This window comes from Scyliorhinus canicula, chromosome 16 (genome assembly GCF_902713615.1).
Source record: "Scyliorhinus canicula chromosome 16, sScyCan1.1, whole genome shotgun sequence".
In the NCBI taxonomy this organism is placed as follows: Eukaryota; Metazoa; Chordata; class Chondrichthyes; order Carcharhiniformes; family Scyliorhinidae; genus Scyliorhinus; species Scyliorhinus canicula.
This window is the reverse complement of record NC_052161.1, coordinates 17,426,756-17,441,266: the sequence shown is the minus strand read 5'-3', so window position 1 is coordinate 17,441,266 and position 14,511 is coordinate 17,426,756. Positions and strand designations below refer to the sequence as shown.

Below are 14,511 nucleotides of genomic sequence, written 5' to 3'. Positions count from 1 at the left end.
TCAAAATCTTCCATTAACCAGAGCAATCAGGAGCAATTATATCAAACTGCTGCAAATGGGTTTACCGTGAAGAAATAAGCATTCTTCATCAGAGATGTTACAATATATGGGGCTGGATTCTCCGCAGCCCCGCACCGGAATCGCGTTTGGTGCGGGGGCAGAGAATCTACGTTTACGACAGGATCGGGCCCGGTGCCACTCCGGTCGCCGGAGAATCGCTCGCGCACGATTTACGTGGCAAATCTGGGGGGGGGGGGGGGGGGGGGGTATTGCCAGAGGCCCTCCCAGCAATGCTGTGGTCCGAACCAGCTGAATTTCTGACGCCGTGGTTCTAACCACATCTGGCCGGTCGGTCCGCGGTCACCTTGGTGGGGGGCAGGGGTGGGGCCTTATGGGCGGCCGGGGCGACGATCGGGCGTGTGCGGTGTAGTGGTGCGGGGCCGATCGTTGGGACCTTCTTTCCTCGTCCAGGTCCACTGGCTGAGTCCGCCATAGCGTTCGCCGCGATCACTAGAGGCCGCCACCATGCGTATGCGTGGACTCGAAACCGGAAGTGCGGGGGGCGTATCCGCAGCTGAAGCTGTGAGAAGCACTCCGAGCCCCTGCCAGCCCCCTGCAGGTAGGAGAATAGCTGCTAATATTTTTAAGGAATTTCCAGAGTAAAACTCCAGCATTTTTACGCTGGTGTGGCGACTTAGCCCCATTTATGGAGAATCCAGCCCTATGTCTCAGTAAAGCAGGACTAACTTTACCAACTTCAGCATAAGATAGTAATACCGGCGCTGGGCCTTAATGAATACAAAATCCGGTAGAAATTAATATGGATGGATAAAACTGCTGCTGTAATAGCAATGATTTGTCATGGGAATCATTCACAGTTTTATAATTATGGCCATCCAAGTAAGATATTACATACTGCCAAGAGCCCTTGCTGCAGCTGTCATTTGGCTTCCCATTAACACCACTGAGCCGAAACAAATTCCTAACCAAAATAATTTCAGTGATATGCAAACACATAGTCTTTTAGCTGATCTTTAATGTAGATAAATATGGTTTCAGACTGGTTAACCATAGAATTTCGCACTTCAAAGGCTCTCCAAATCTTGAAGCAAGTTAACAGTAGCCTGCCTGAAACAATCAGATTAAGGTTGCATAGACTAAAGTACGTCAGAACTAGGAAAAGTTCGAGATTATCAGGTTTGAAGAAAGTTCAGAGATGGGAAAAGGTGTGGGAGGCCAGAAGGTGATACACTGTGATAGGTCGGAAGGCAGGAGCAATTCAAGTACAATAAGGGAAAGGGGGTGTTACTGGGACAAGAAACAAAGGACAGCATTTTTAAACGGCCTAGGGTCTCGTTAGAGGCAGGCGTGCAATTTGCCACTGTCAAATTCTGTGCTGCTTTGGGTCAGACAGCTGGGGCGTGGCAGACAGCCAGCCGAGACCAATTATAGTTAATTGGGGGGCCTATTAAGGCCCTATTCCCACACCAACTGGAATTTCCCATCAGCATTGTGGGTGACCCATGGATTATGCCCAGCCCAACGAGTTGGGCTCAGATTCGGCGCTGCTTCAATCGAGGTTTTGTTTTCAGCTTTTACACCTCGCTCTTTAGGTTTCCTCATTCTTAAAGGCTTTAACGCAAACTCTAGCCACCGATTTCCACAATTACTTCAAATAATGTCTCCCAAACTGTCGTAACTTGTCACAAACCTTAGCACTACTGCAGATCTCTTTCTGGCCTCTCATGATCCAATGACATTCCAACTCTGTGTGACTTTACTGAACAGTAATCTGTTCTAGCTCCAGGTTTCCTCTGTTCCGTTAACTCCGACTTCTTGGAAACGTCCCTTCATTTCTCAAGTTTCCTTAACTAGCTGGACGTTAGATTTACGGAATTTGTTCTTTTAATTATTACTCCGTAGTATGGCTTTTCTTCTAGCAAGGCTGAGAGAGAAGGCCCCTCTTTAACCTTCTAAAACCAACTGCTTGTAACAGAGCTGTGACAGCTACCTTCTCTCTCATAGCATATCTCTAACTGAAATTACATTATCTAAACTAAAACTAAAAGTGCCTCTAGCTTACAAGACCCCAGTTGCTAAGCAACCATTGCTCGTTTATTCACTCTTCACACCATAGCCCTCTCTAAGCACAATAGAAACACGGTTGGAATTGAGACCATCCCCCACACATACAAACACCTTTGTCCAGCATGAATCTAACAATAGGTTTTACCCTTCCAGGCACTGAAACATTAAATTGAACCCACTTAAAACTATACCTATTTCTAATGTTTACCAATACAAGTATAAATCCCTTAAAACTACCTTTGTTTTCCTAACACTTTTATGTCAGTGAATACTAGCTCTTTGGAACAAGCACTGATGCGGCCAGACTGGATAAAATGGGGTTATTTCTCCTTAGAGAAGCAAAGTTTGAGAGGAGAGCGTTTAAACTCGCAAGGGGTCTGGTCAAAGGAGATCGGGTGAAAATGCCCCCACTGACAGAAGAGAAGCAAACCAGAGGACACAGATGTAACGCCGCTGTGGGATTTGAACTCATGTCTCCATATCTTTAGCATAGGCCTCTGGATTAATAATCTAGTAACTTTTTTTAAAATAAATTTAGATTACCCAATTATTTTTTCCAAATGAAGGGGCAATTTAGCGTGGCCAATCCACCTACTCTGCACATTTTTGGGTTGTGGGGGCGAAACCCACGCAGGCACGGGGAGAAAGTGCAAACTCCACACGGATAGTGACCCAGAGCCGGGAATGAACCTGGGACCTCAGTGCTAACCACTAGGCCACCGTGCTGCCCTATAATCTAGCAACATAACCAATCATTATGGCTGGGTGAAGAGGAACAGGCTGGCTTCCCTTTATTCAATCGCCTCGGTTGGTCGCAACAAAGGTTTTTTAAAAAAAATGTATTTTCCCTGTAGATGTCTTTTCCATTCCAAATGTATTTATTTTTCAACAAGGAGCCAATCAAGCCAAGTTTTCCTGAGTAAAAGAAAGAGAAAGTTTATCAGCTCCTGAGCCTGAGGAAAAATAATTAAAGACACAATGACACACACAGCTATCAGAAGAATGGTTAGAGAGTCCCAGGGCGGTGTTCTCAGGTCTGCCGGCCTCGTTTGCCGGCAGCGAGGTGCTCTGAACCCGCAGCCAGCCAATGGGGTTTCCCATTGTGGCCATCGCACGCCGTTGGTAATACCCGTGGGCGTGGGTGCACTGCTAGCGGAGCGGAGGATCCTGCTGACGGAGAATTCCGCTGCAAGTAACAGTTAAAAAGAATAAACAATTAGGGTCTTTGCATGTCCTTAAGGTGGAGAATGTTGAAGATTGCGGCACTTTGAAGTTAGCTGGTCCCCTTTAAAATTCTGCCGTTGAGTTGAAGTCCAGGTAACTGCACCTGGCTGGAGGCAGTATCCTTCCCTTTAATTCTGTGATATGTCTGCCAGGAATTGGTGATTTTCTCCTGGCGCTCTTTCCAATGGACATTTATGCGGTGGAAATTTTTAAAAATTACACATGGGATACAGGAAAATTTGATAAGGTGGAGTCAAAGCTGGCTGAGCTGGAGGAGACAAAGGGTGATGACAGGCGGCTGCTTTAGTGACTGGAAGCCAGTGTCCAGTGGCCTACCACAGGGATCTGTGCTGGGTCCCCTATTATTCGTCATTTATATAAATGACTTTGATGACTATGTTGGGGGTAGAATCAGAAAGTTTGCAGATGACACAAAGCTAGGGCGGGTGGTTAACAATGAGGCTGAGACTCTTGGGTTACAGGAGGATATCGACGGGATGGTCAAATGGACAGAAAAGTGGCAGATGGAATTTAATCCTGGAAAGTGTGAGGAGATACACTTTGGAAGGAGCAATTTGACAAGGAAATATTTAATGAATGGCATTACACTGGGAAGTCCTGAGGAACAAAGAGACCTTGGTGTGTTTGTAAATAGATCTCTGAAGGCAGAAGGGCGGGTTAATAGGGTGGTGAAAAAGGCATATGGTATACCTTACCTTTATCAACCGTGACATGGATTACAAAAGCAAGGAAGTCATGTTGGAGTTGTATAGAACATTGGTGAGGCCACAGCTGGAGTACTGTGTGCAGTTCTGGTCACCACATTATAGTCAGGATGTGATTGCACTGGAGGGGGTGCAGAGGCGATTCACCAGGATGTTGCCCAGGATGGAAGATTTAAATTGTGAAGAGATGGATAGGTTTGGGTTATCTTGTCTGGAGCAGAGAAGGGGCAACCTGATTGAGGAGTTCAATATTATAGGGGCATGGACAGGGTGGATAGGGAGCAGCTATTCCCCTTAGTTGATGGGTCGATTATGAGGAGACACAAGTTCAAGTTGAGGGGCAGGAGGTTCGGGAGGGATTTGAGGAAAAAGCTTTTTACCCAGAGGATGGTGACAATCTGGACTGCTCTGCCTGGGAGGGTGGTAGAGGTGGGTTGCCTCCCATCCTTTAAAAAGTACCTGGATGAGCGTTTGGCATGTCATAACATTCTAGGCTATGGGCCAAGTGCTGGCAAAAGGGACTAGGATTGGCAGATAAGGTGCCTTTCATGCGGCGGTGCAGACTCGATGGGCCGAAGGGTCTTTTCTGCACCGTATTTATAATAATAATCTTTATTGTCACAAGTAGGCTTACATTAACACTGCAATGAAGTTACTGTGAAAAGCCACTCTCCGGCGCCTGTTCGGGTACACAGAGGGAGAATCCAGAATGTCCAAATTACCTAACAGCACGTCTTTCGGGACTTGTGGGAGGAAACCGGAGCACCCGGAGGAAACCCACGCGGACACAGGGAGAATGTGCAGACTCCACACAGACAGTGACCCAAACCGGCAATCAAACCTGGGATCCTGGAGCTGTGAAACAACTGTGATAACCACTGTGCTACTATGCCGTGCACTATACAATGGCCATTTGTATAAATGACGTAGCACATCAGTCCCCACATCCCCTCCAGTGCAATCACATCCTTTCTATAATGTGGCGACCAGAACTGCACACAGTACTCCAGCTGTGGCCTCACCAATGTTCTATACAACTCCAACATGACCTCCTTGCTTTTTGCTCATGTGATATTACCTGCACTTATATATTTAATTCACTAGAGTTGATGCTCTCAACTAATAAGCTTTTTTCACTTCTCCTCAGGTGGATCAATAGCTGACAATTAGAGACAGACAGTTCATGAAGGTCAGAGTTTAATTGCGTGTGTTAGCTGACATCTGAGGTCTTCAACTGGAACCGAGTAACAAGCCAGGGAGCAGGAAGGGGAAGATAAGCAGACCGAGTTCTCTCTCCTTATTGTTTACCACAAAGCCCACCCCACTGAAACATTACAAAGAAGAGGCCAGAAGTTGCCTTTCAATGTGGCTACAGCCGGGAAATCAATTCCAAAAACATGTAGATCAGGGCGGGAGACCCTTCGGGGACTGGAATTGTAGATAGTAAGATTGTGTTTGTTAAACCTTTAGTTTGGGCAGCACGGTAGCATGGTGGTTAGCATAAATGCTTCACAGCTCCAGGGTCCCAGGTTCGATTCCCGGCTGGGTCACTGTCTGTGTGGAGTCTGCACGTCCTCCCCGTGTGTGCGTGGGTTTCCTCCGGGTGCTCCGGTTTCCTCCCACAGTCCAAAGATGTGCGGGTTAGGTGGATTGGCCGTGCTAAATTGCCCGTAGTGCCCTAAAAAGTAAGGTTAAGGGGGGGGGGGTTGTTGGGTTACGGGTATAGGGTGGATACGTGGGGTTGAGTAGGGTGATCATTGCTCGGCACAACATCGAGGGCCGAAGGGCCTGTTCTGTGCTGTACTATTCTATGTTCTATGTTCTAATCGGGCAGATTACCCGATAAACACGGAATTCTCAGTTTCCCAACTGCTAAACCTCAGTAGAGACCGCAAACAGGACGCCATGGTCGCGGTGAATAGTGGAGCAGGCTCGAAGGGCTGAATGGCCTACTCCTGCTCTTAAGTCTTTGGGGCGAGATTCTCCGCAAATGCGGAGAATCGTAAAGGCTGCTGTGGGTCAGGCCGCGACCCACGGCAGCCTTCCCGGCACTTCCGGGGCCGATTCTCCCCCTCGGGCGGGGCTAGGAGCGCGGCCCCGTGCGTCACGGCGGTCGTCAAGGCCGCACGTCAAGCGGCACGGCGGCTGACGCAGCCGATGACGTCAGCCGCGCATGCGCAGTTGGCGTCTTTCGCCTCAGCCGCCCGGCAAGACGTGGCGGCTTGATCTTGCCGGGCGGCGGAGGGGAAAGAGTGTGTCTGTTTTGGACGCTGGCCCGACGATCGGTGGGCACCAATCGCGGGCCTGTCCCCTCCCGAACACAGTCGTGGTGCTCCCGTGCCAATCGGGCCTCTAGATGCCCCAAACGGGCATCTGGCGCCCGTTTCACGACGGCAGCGAGCAGGTGTGTTTGCTGTCGTGTTGAGGCCCGGCCGCTCGGCCCATCGTCCTCGGAGAATCGTAAAAAAACGGCGAGCGGCGATTCGTGCCGTGGTTCGGGCGTGGGGGGGGGGGGGGGGGAGAATAGCGGGAGGGCGTGAAAAATGTCAGGAGGCCCTCCCGCTATTCTTCCACCCGGCATGGGGGGCGGAGAATCGCACCCTTGGTTCCTTTTATCACCCTGCAAACCTCCCTGTAAATATCATGGACTCAGTCACTGCCTATTTGGAGAATGGAGCATGGGTGGTGAGGATGCAGAGAAGAGAAGGAGAAAAGAGAATGTTCAGAAAATAATCATTAGATCATGCATTAATTTTAGAAGACATGACGCTACAACTAAAACAGTTCAGTGATGTGGCATATCATCTTGGACAGCTATCAAACTTTATCTGTGAGAGCTAGTGAGTCAAAATGTGTATATATGCAGAAATGTTTGAGATATAATATAATAAAGATATGTGTATATAATACTTAGAAATTGTGGCATCGAGTGTGTACACTTTATGTGCTCTATCCACATAAGTACATTTATATTAGTTGACCGGCTCAATTTCTTAGTCACAAAATAGCAGGTAGGGAAAATGCTGATCAAGAAGTGCTAAGCAGGAACCGAGCCCTCCAATCTTGAAATTTGAAGCGATACAACTCTGCATTGACTCGATTTGCTGGGCTTGGATTGGATTGGATCTGCAGTGTGCTAAAATTCTCTTTGATTCAGATTTATTTGTTTTTAAATAAATTTAGAGTTCCCAATAATTTTTTTCCAATTAAGGGGCAATTTAGCGTGGCCAATCCACCTAACCTGCACATCTTTGGGTTGTGGGGGTGAAACCCACGCAGACACGGGGAGAATGTGCAAACTCCACACGGACAGTGACCCAGGGCCGGGATTCGAACTCAGGTCCTCAGCGCCGTAGTCCCAGTGCTAACCACTGCACCGCCGTGCTGCCCTTTGATTCAGATTTTAAGTAGATAATTCATTCACTCAATGACATCAAGTTTGAAAGAATAAGCACCCTTGCACGAGGCACAGCAAAGCTGGACAAACTACTGTGACGGGAAATAAAATCAAGATTTTAAACACCAGCGATTTTTAAAAAAAGATTCAGCATTGAGACCAGCAACGCGCCTGTGTTGTGACTTGCCCCACACAAGAGATCAGCAATAGGACAGCTTGGTTGAGTACCCGGCAATTTACATAATGAGCCTTTGGAATAGGCCTTAAATTATTTATTCTGCAATTTGTGCAGAGGCGCTGTTAAAACTGAGTGATCTGCTGTTTACATGCCTCTCCCATTGGCCTGTGAAAGGGTGATGACAGAATCCCGAGAGGGAGCGAGGAAAGGAGGGATAGAAAGAGAGAGGAAGTAAAAGGGAAGAAAGGATAGGGTTGTTTGTAGCTCTGTAAACCCTCACAGATGTTGTCTAGGGCCCAATTCTAATTCTGTGGATGGGTTTTGAGTGGGTCAAAGTCTTGCCCTATGATACTACAATCAGGGTTGATCTTAACATGAATACCTTTCCAGCTCTATCAATGATCGCCACAAGATGGCCCTCACGTAACTTGTTTACCTCAATTAAAGGCCCAGCCTGTAGCAGTCACATTGTTGGGGGTGTACGAAATGAGAAAGGCTGCAGTCAACCAATTCTGATCGATGACTGATTGTACTAATCGCTAACCTGTCTACATTCTGCAACGAAGATAGCAAGACTGTACAGATAGGGAGATCCCATTTCCTGATCTCTCTGAAACAATCTTTCGTTCAGCCGACAACACTTTCTGAGAAGCAGCACTGTCGCCCTCTGTTGCAACAACATCTAACTGCACCGCAACTAACCAGTCCAAATGAAGAGCTTCAAGGATTCGAGCACTGCTGAGTCCCTTGCTACTTGGACCCTATCTGTCAAAGCCCTAAAACTGCGGATAAATGAAGAGGGGAAGGCATGCCAAAATCAGGACAGCTCCTGAATGTCTGCTGGTACATGCTAGATCCAGCTCCCAATACAAACAAGACACCAATGTCACTGAATGATTCTGTACATCTGCTATAAATAGATAATCTAATTCTGCAATATAATCTTGGTGAAATGCAGAATTCACAACCATCGATTCGCAAATATAGCACTTCAGAAAACCAAACAAAGGCGTGGTAACTTGACCACAAAAAAGGTAGTCGAAAATGCATTATAAGTTCATCTTTAATATATAAAAATAATTATGTTTAAAATACAGCATGGACTCAAAACTGGGAGCGACTGGTCAGACACTGAAATAACAATAGCTGAATAGAATTAGAACTAACAACAGTTAAATACGTATACATACAGGTGACAACAAAACCTAATGACGTCACAGCACTCACTGATGACATCAGCAATTGGTTTAAATAAGAAGATGCATAATAATAACATTCTATAACAGATGATGTAAAGCAGTCCCACCTCATTACTAGACAATAACAATCTTTCTTATTTTCACAAGTAGGCTTAGATTATACTGCAATGAGGTTACTGTGAAAATCTCCTTGTCACCACACTCCAGCGCCTGTTCGGGTACACTGAGGGAGAATTCAGAAGGTCCAATTCATCCATCAAGCATGTCTTTTGGGAGGAAAGCAGAGCACCCGGAGGAAACTCACGCAGACACGGGTAGAACGTGCGGACTCCGCACAGAGAGTCAGCCAAGCTGGGAATCGAATCCGGGTCCTTGGCGCTGTGAAGCAACAGCGCTAACTACTCTGCTGCCGTGCCGCCCTTAATAAAGCAAAGGAAGAAACCGCCTGAGTATTCCTGTGTCAATGTATGAATTGTATTTATGCTTTTTCTGGTAAACATTGATGTATAGGCTGGGTGTAATCCTTAATGAAATATAACAGATCATAAACCAATTAATTTGAAATGTGTGGATTTCACAATGAATCTCAAATGTACATTGAACAAAGACACATTATGTATGTATGAATTGTTACTTTATTTTTGCTGTATTTTAACCATTAATGACTGTAAGCTGTATCTGAATTGTTTGAATATAATACTGGAAGAAATGTAAGAGAACAAGAAATATAATCAAGCTGATTATACATTTGTAAAATGCATTTTCTCTTTGTTCATAAAAGTTAGCTAGCTCATGGACTGGGCAAGTTTTCCGATGCCTATTTCATGAATGGGGTGGTTAAACTGCCTGTTTCAGGAATGTCCATTTCAAGAAATGGGAAATTTGACCGTCCATTTCAAGAAATGGGAAATTTCGCAAATTGGGTGGACCAGGCACAAATAAACTGACCTTGTAGCAGGTTACTGCTTTGTCCCCACCACGCACCATAAGACCATAAGACATAGGAGCAAAATTAGGCCACTCGGCCCATTGAATCTGCTCCGCCATTCAATCATGGCTGATATTTTTCTCATTCCCATTCTCCTGCCTTCTCCCTATAACCCCTGATCATACTAGAAAAATCAAACGATGACTTTCGGATCGTACCAGCGCCATTCACATTGTTTATCCTTCCTGAAGCAACATCATAGTGCCTGTGCTACCCAAAGTATTTGTGTCATATGATCCCAGCTCTCCACAGGTCCCAGTGAAGATGCCAAACCAGATTGCTGCATACTGCTCTGACCAGGATACTGCATGTGTCAGCTAATCTCTACAGGCAGCTCCTCAGAGAAACAGTGAGGCTCATGTCAGGAAATGGACAGTAAAGTTGTGAGAGGCAGTTCGATAAGAGAAATGTGTATGACGCAGCGTTATACAAGTTTAAGATGTGATGTTCCTTGTGAAGTACTTCAATATGGCTTAAAGTCGTAGTGCTGACAAAGAACATTAAGCTATGTATTTGAAACAAAGCTAGTTTATTTACACCACTTTAAATGATTCGCACACCTTACCACGTAATAGCTAATAAAAGAACAGTATTAAATCTATGCTACAGAAATCTATAATATCTCCTTAATACAACTAACACCCTATCTCAACCTTTCTCCTAATCTTCTGCAACACCTTCTCCAACCTTCTCCCAGAACTCTAGGAGGATGAGTCTATTTATATGACTACTCTGTGGTGCCATCTAGTGTTGAGATACAGGAACAGCATCTTGTTAACCCTTTACACTCCCTACATTATACATATCATTACATAAAGGGCTGGAGGAAGTAAAAACAGGACGACACTATCTGATATCCCAGAGCAGTGAGAATGTAAGGTGACAGGTTCACAGTAAACTTAAGACAAATGTTAGGAAATATTGATGTTGATCAAGGACTGGAATGGTTGGCAGGCAGAGTGACTGATCTCAGGACGCCAGACTCATTTAAGAAACAACAAGATGTCCAAGTGTTAGCCTCCTGGATAGATCAGATGAAACGGGAGTAAGAGCTGTCTTCATCCAAACCTACTTTGGGATCTTGTGGTGAAACTATCAGCAATTGCAGAGGAAGTTCCTGGGGTGTGATTGGCCATCACAGTATCATAGACACATGTTACCAGTAAATCACTCTCTGCCTGTCCTCTCAACCCGACACATACCCTTCCCACATGCTCTCACGTAATAGGCTTGTGCCAGAGTGGGTGCAAATTATATGAGAAAACACATATGTGAATTACACATAGCTACTGCTAATCAGAGATCCTTACTCGATCTTTCTTTCCCTCTTCATCTCATTGATGGCTCAGCAGTGATGGAACAGACATTGCCCTTTACTATGATGGCAGTTGTCCACAGAGTTCATACTGGAATTTGTGTGGGAACGATATTGGGCCCACCTTTAACTCTAAGTGAATGGGTTCTGAATTCAGAGGTGCGATCTAGGGGCCGCACTGCGGCCAACTCGCGATGTGACAATGAGATCTCGCGGGGTGTTACAATCGGGATCCAAGCCATTGAGGTCGGGACCCAGATTTGCATATTCAAGTGAGCAGTTAGTCTCAGTTGAATTTGTCTCTGGCAGATCTACCTAGCGCCCGGGACCCAACAGCCTGAACTCGGAGACCCTGAGCAAGCGCCGTCAGTACTTGTTTCCACAAACGTGGACCAGGTGTCTCCCCTGTTAATTGTGGGGTCTCCCCTGTTATTGGTGCCCCAATATCTGCTTGCATTGGCGAGCGGAGTTCGTTAGTGCAGGAAATTAGACTAAGTGTAGCCTCAGCGGGACGTTCCTGGGCCCAGTAATGAAGCAGGGTCCTGTTTAGTAGCAGGGTCATTCACCGCATTGCCAGCAAAGGGCATCACCCGGCTAAACGTGCTCAGCACGGGACTCTGGTTTATTCCGGTTAAATTACGCCCCAGATCGTTCCCTCACCATCATCTGACCAAGATCTGTGCCGTCTGCAGGGAATCTCTGGCAGGGCAAGCAAGATGAGGCTTTTCAACCAATCAGAACATGCAAATATACAAATTAGGAGCAGGAGGAGGCCATTCGGCCCTTCGAACTTGCTCTACTATTTGATACGATCATAGTTGATCTGACTGTGGCCCCAAGTCCATTTTCCTCTCTATCCCATACCCGTTGATTTCAAAATGAGTCAAAAACCTATTTATCTCAAGCCTTAAAAATATTCAACGACCCTGACTCCACTGCCCTCTGGGAAAGAGAATTCTACAGACCAACAACCCTCTTAGAGCAACAATTCTTCTGATCACCATCTTAAATTGGAGACCACTCATGTTTAAACTGCAATCCCTGGTTCCAGTCTGTCCACACGGAGAAACATCGTCTCAGGATTTACACTGTCAAATCCCCTCAGGATCGTATTTGTTTCAATAAGATCACCTCTCATTCTTCTAAATTCCAATGCATGAAATTCCAGCCTTTCCTCATGAGATCACCCCGCCATATCAGGATTCATTCAGCTGAACTGAACTGTTCTTAATGCAGTTATATCCTTTTTCAGGTAAGGAGAGCAAGCCGTACACAGAACTCCAGATGTGGTTTCGTTAACTCCCTATAGCAAAAAAACCCCTACTTTTATATTCCTTTCCTCTTGCAATAAACAACAGCTCATTTGCCTTGCTAATAACTTGCTGTACCTGTATTCTATCTTTTCCTGATTCCTGTACAGATCCCTCTGTGCCACAGTGTTTTTTCAATCCCTCACCATTTAAATAATGTATTGCTTTTCTATTCTTCTGCCCTAAGTGGATAAATTCACCTTTCCCCATATTATCCTCCATCTCCCAAATTCTGGCCTATTCTCTTAACCTTTTGTGTCCTCGTCACAATTTACATTTCTGCCTATCCTTGTGTCATCGACAAATTTAACACCCTACATCCAATCCCTTTGTCTAAGGCATTCCGCTGGTTACAGATTTCTAATCCGCAATTGAGCCTTACTCTCTGATTAGCCAAACAATCCTCTACCCATGGAAATATATTTCCCCCTACATCATTAACTCTCATTTTACATAGTAATCTTAGATGTGCACCTTATCCAAATCCGTTTTGGAAATCCAAGTACACCACATCTACAGGTTCCCCTTTATCCACATTGTTTGTTAATTCCTCAAAGAACTCTGATTAATTCGTCAAATGTGATTTGCCTACCACAAAACCATGTTGAAGCTATGCCTTAATATATTAATGATGTGGAGATGCCGGCATTGGACTGGGGTGAGCACAGTAATAAGTCTTACAACACCAGGTTAAAGTCCAACAGGTTTGTTTCAAACACTAGCTATCAGATCACTGCTCCTTCCTCAGGTGAATGGAGAGGTATGTTCCAGAAACACATATATAGACAAATTTAAAGATGCCAGACAATGCTTCGAATGTGAGCATTTGCAGGTAATCAAGTCTTTACAGATCCAGAGATAGGGGTAACCCCAGGTTAAAGAGGGTGAATTGTCTCAAGCCAGTACAGTTGGTAGGATTTTGCAAGCCCAGGCCAGATGATGGGGGGTGAATGTAATGCGACATGAATCCCAGGTCCTGGTTGAGGCCGCACTCATATGTGCGGAACCTGGCTATAAGTTTCTGCTCGGAAATTCTGTGTTGTCGAGCGTCCTGTTGGCCGCCTTGGAGAACGCTTACCCGGAGATCAGAGGCTGAATGCCCTTGACTGCTGAAGTGTTCCCCGACTGGAAGGGAACATTCCTGCCTGGTGATTGTCGCGTGATGCCCGTTCACAATGATGCGCGACAACGCAGAATTGCCGAGCAGAAACTATCTCTGGATCTGTAAATGCTCGCATTCTAAGCATTGTCTGGCATCTTTGAATTTGTCTATATATATGTTTCTGGAACATACCTCTTCATTCACCTGAGGAAGGAGCAGTGCTCCGAAAGCTCGTGTTTGAAACAAACCTGTTGGACTTTAACCTAGTGTTGTAAAACTTCTTAATATATTAAGATCTTGTATAGCCGCAGAGTGAGGAAATCTCACTGAACCATGCAGAGTTTGAAGCAAGAAGTAAAAATTATATATAAACCATGGACAGGAAGCAAAATAAGGATTGCAAAGGGAAGATTGGATTTGAAATATAAAAGAAACAGGCAGAAAATGTTTTTTAAATATTATAGTTATTCAAAAAATTTTCCTTCACTAATTCTGAAAGGATACGTCTCCACACTTGTAAAGTTACATATTCTGGAAAAGAGGTTTTTTTGGCAATGGTTATGACTGACCATTTCTTTAAAAATTCACAACACCTCAGTGCACCAGCCTGAACCTTTCCTGGCAACATTAGTTGGCAACTGGTGGAAAAGTACCACAACTTTATTCCCTGATATTTCTGAGTCTTTCAGCAAGGATTGTGATAGCACAGGGAAAGTATTTGATGAAACAGGATTACTCAGACCACAATGTCTGATTTCCAAGTTCAACTGCACATGGGGAGATTCTGGAGATTGTTGTCTGGCTATTTCATAGAATTTACAGAGCAGAGGGAGGCCATTCAGCCCATCGAGTCTGCACCGGCTCTTTGAAAGAGCACCCTACCCAAGCCCACACCTCCACCCCATCCCCATCACCCAGTAACCCCACCCAACACTAAGGGCAATTTTGGACACTAAGGGCAATTTACCATGGTCAATCCACCTAA

General features: G+C 45.4%; 1 protein-coding gene across 2 annotated transcripts in view; it reads right to left on the bottom strand.

Annotated features, from left to right (window-relative positions):
* Positions 1 to 14,511, bottom strand: part of rbm20 (RNA binding motif protein 20) — a 248,752-nt gene that overhangs the window by 147,335 nt on the left and 86,906 nt on the right. The window lies entirely within an intron of this gene.